Source organism: Arachis stenosperma, chromosome 6 (genome assembly GCF_014773155.1).
Source record: "Arachis stenosperma cultivar V10309 chromosome 6, arast.V10309.gnm1.PFL2, whole genome shotgun sequence".
NCBI lineage: Eukaryota > Viridiplantae > Streptophyta > Magnoliopsida > Fabales > Fabaceae > Arachis > Arachis stenosperma.
In genome coordinates, this window is record NC_080382.1 from 86,440,725 (window position 1) to 86,444,338 (window position 3,614).

A 3,614-nucleotide genomic window follows, 5' to 3' on the forward strand; every position below is an offset into this window, starting at 1 on the left:
GGACTTGCTGTTAAGTTTAAAGCTGTGATAAACCTCATTTTTAGGGTTTATCTTGTATAGAATTTAGAGTATTTTATCAACTTTTCCTCACATTTATTCAATGAAATAGCATGGTTTTGTGATTCTTCCTTAATTTCTACTTAAGTGTAAAAACATGCTTTTTAGGCCCTTAATTACTAATTTTAATTCACCTTTGATTCCATTAGATGCCTTGATTCATTTGTTAAGTGATTTTAGGTTAAAAAGGCTAGGAATAGATCAAAGGAGTGAAGAAAAAAGCATGTAAAGTGGAAAAATCATGGAAAGCCAAAGATTTGGAATGCACTCATCTACGAGCACGCGCAATTGACGCGAACGCGTCGATCGTAAAACCCCATGGACGCGCATGCGTGATGTATGCGTACGCGTTGATGTCCGCACGTGACCTCTTTAGTGAAATCGTGCCTGGCAAATTCTGAAGTACCCCTGGCCTAGCTTGGAGCTGAATTTTGGCGGGAAAAGGTTAAAAGAACCAAGGATTGAAGGGAAAATCATCATTGACTCATAGAAGACATTAGTTAGTTTAGATCTAGTTTTAGAGGTAGTTTCTAGAGAGAGAAGTAGCTCTCTCTTCTCTCTAGAATTAAGATTAGGATTAGGTTTAATTCCTCTCTTAGATCTAGGTTTAATTCATGCTTTAATCTACTCTTTCTTTACAAATTCTTGTTCTTCTACCTTTCCTCTCTCTAGTTTAGCATTTAATTCTTGTAGTTCTTTACTTTGTTGTTGATACACTCTTGCTCCTTCTTCTATTTTCTTTTAATGCAAATTGAGGTAATTCATGTTAATTGTGATTTCTTTGATTATTGTTGTTGATTCTTTGCAATTAGTTGTTGTTAGATTTTATTCTTGTTGTCAATTTACTATGCTTTTCTTTTATGCCTTCCAAGTGTTTGATAAAATGCTTGGAAGGATGTTAGAGTAGAACTTTGTGTGCTTGGCTTGGGATGGTAACTTAGGAATTCTTGAGTTGCTAATGTCCAAGTTATTAATAGTTGGTAGCCATTGACTCTAGCCTTCATTAATTCAATTAGTGAGTAGCTAGGACTTATGGACTTGGATTGATATAGCTCATTTGCCTTTCCTTTACTTGTTAGAGGATGACTTAATGGGATTAGTCCTCGCAATTATCATCTTGTGGTTAGCGATAAGGATAGAGATCCTTGACCACCAAACCTTGCCAAGACCTTTTTATCATTTGATTTTCTTTACAATTTACTTTTCTTGTTTCTCATCCGAAACCCCAAAATATACATGTCCATAACCAATAACAAGAACACTAACCTGTATTTCCTTTGAGAGACGACCCGAGGTTTGAATACATTGGTTTATTTTTATAGGGGTACTTGTGACAACCAAATATTTGTATGAAAGGATTCTTTGTTGGTTTAGAAGCTATACTTGCAATGAGATTTCAATTGTGAAATTCTATACCACATAAAAATCCATTCATCAAGCTGGTAGCTAGATTACATAGTAATGTGTTTCAAAATAAACCAAAATTATTATTATATAGCATGAAAACTAATAAAAAGTATTTTAAGTAGAACTTACTCATTAACAAAAGCTTCTTTTGTTTGAGTTTTTGAAGGGACATAGGTAAAAGTTTTTTTGTTGTTTTAGCTCTTCCACAAGAGAACTTGGAAGAGCAATTGCATTAGGAACTCTAATGAAGATAAACAAGAAAAGAGTCAATGTTGAATGATTAGAATTGGAAAGAAAATTGGAAATCTCCACTAAGTGAATCTGCACATTGATTAGAATAAGAAAGTAAATTGGAAAACTCACATATCCAGAGGTTCAAACTGACTTTCTTCTCAAACCACAAGGATTTGTTCTTGAGGATCAGCTATTGGGCTACTGATAGTAAATAAAACTTTGTGTCAATAATTAAGAAAATTATTACCTAAATTTAAAATACCAACGTATATTTCAACTTACATAGTTGGAGGTTATAAATTCTGTTTTTTCTTTTTTCTGCCATTTTTTTCTTATAAAAAATGTAACTAGGGATTCAGGGGTATTTTTTTCTAATAAAAAAGATACGAAATTAAAATCATCAATCAAGATATTCTAATTAAAATCAAAAGAAGTAAATAAATGTTAAGAGAAATTACTTGGTATTGCTCAGTACATTTACAGACCGTCCCAAGCTCATCTGTGTTTGAAACACAGGTTCACTTTCGCTGCCCAAAAAAATAAATATTAATCAGTAAAACCAAAGAAGTTACATAAGGTTTTAGAAAAAGTTAGCAGAGAAAGAAAAAGAACTTTATATAAGAAACTTAATCTTACATCTGCAATAAATCATATCGTGCATCTATTGAGTCACAGTCATTTCTTTGTGTTTCATCAGGAGCAACATTTGTTTTTGCGGCACCGTCATTTTCTCTCTTCATTCTTTTTTCTTTTTATTTTATTTTTTTACTCATCTCCTCTACTTCTTCACTTCTGACATTTCACACAAAAAGTTTTGATTTATAATTAGGATGAATCTTAATTCAAAAAGAAATGAACCAAAATTTTTAAATGAACAAGTTAACAAGTTCAGTATATTCAAGTGAAACTAAACCAAAAGATTCTTAGTTAAACAAAGAAATGAATCGAAATTTTAAACACTTATCAGTATCATCAAGTGAACCTCAATTAATTCACAAATAAATCGAAATTATTTCAGATTTGAACAAGCAGTAAAAAAACTCAATCAATAAAAATAGAATATATATTTATAGCAATAAAATAATTGGTGGACGAAATTGTGATCCTTAAAGTTGTACTCCTTGTACTTGTATGGAATTTAAAAATTGGCTCTATTGGAATTTATGATCACAACTCCATTCAACTTAACCAGCAAGTGTATTGGGTCATCCAAGTAATACCTTACGTGAGTAAGGGTCGATCCCACAGAGATTGTTGGTATGAAGCAAGCTATGGTCACCATGTAAATCTCAGTTAGGCAGATTAAATTGGTTTATGATGAGTTCAAAAATTAATAATAAACAGAAAATAAAATAGGATAGAAATACTTATGTAAATTAATGGTGGGAATTTCAGATAGGCGTGTGGAGATGCTAGAATCCTCTCAAATCTCTACTTTCTTATTACATTCATCCAATCTTTCTTACTCCTTTCCATGGCAAGCTGTATGTAGGGCATCACCGTCTTCAATGGCTACTTTTCATCCTCTCGGGAAAATGGTCCTATGCGCTGTCACTGCATGGCTAATCGTCTGGAGGCATCACCCTTGTTGATGGCTACATCCCATCCTCTCAGTGAAAATGGTCCAAATGCTCTGTCACAGCACGGCTAATCATCTGTCGGTTCTCAATCAGGTTAGAATAGAATCCCTTGATTCTTTTGCGTCTGTCACTAATGCCCAGCCTTCAGGAGTTTTAAGCTCGTCACAGTCATTCAATACCGGAATCCTACTCGGAATACCACAGACAAGGTTAGACTTTCCGGATTCCCGGAATCTTACTCGGAATACCACAGACAAGGTTAGACTTTCCGGATCACCATGAATGCCGCCATCTATCTAGCTTATACCACGAAGATTCTGTTGGGGAATCTAAGAT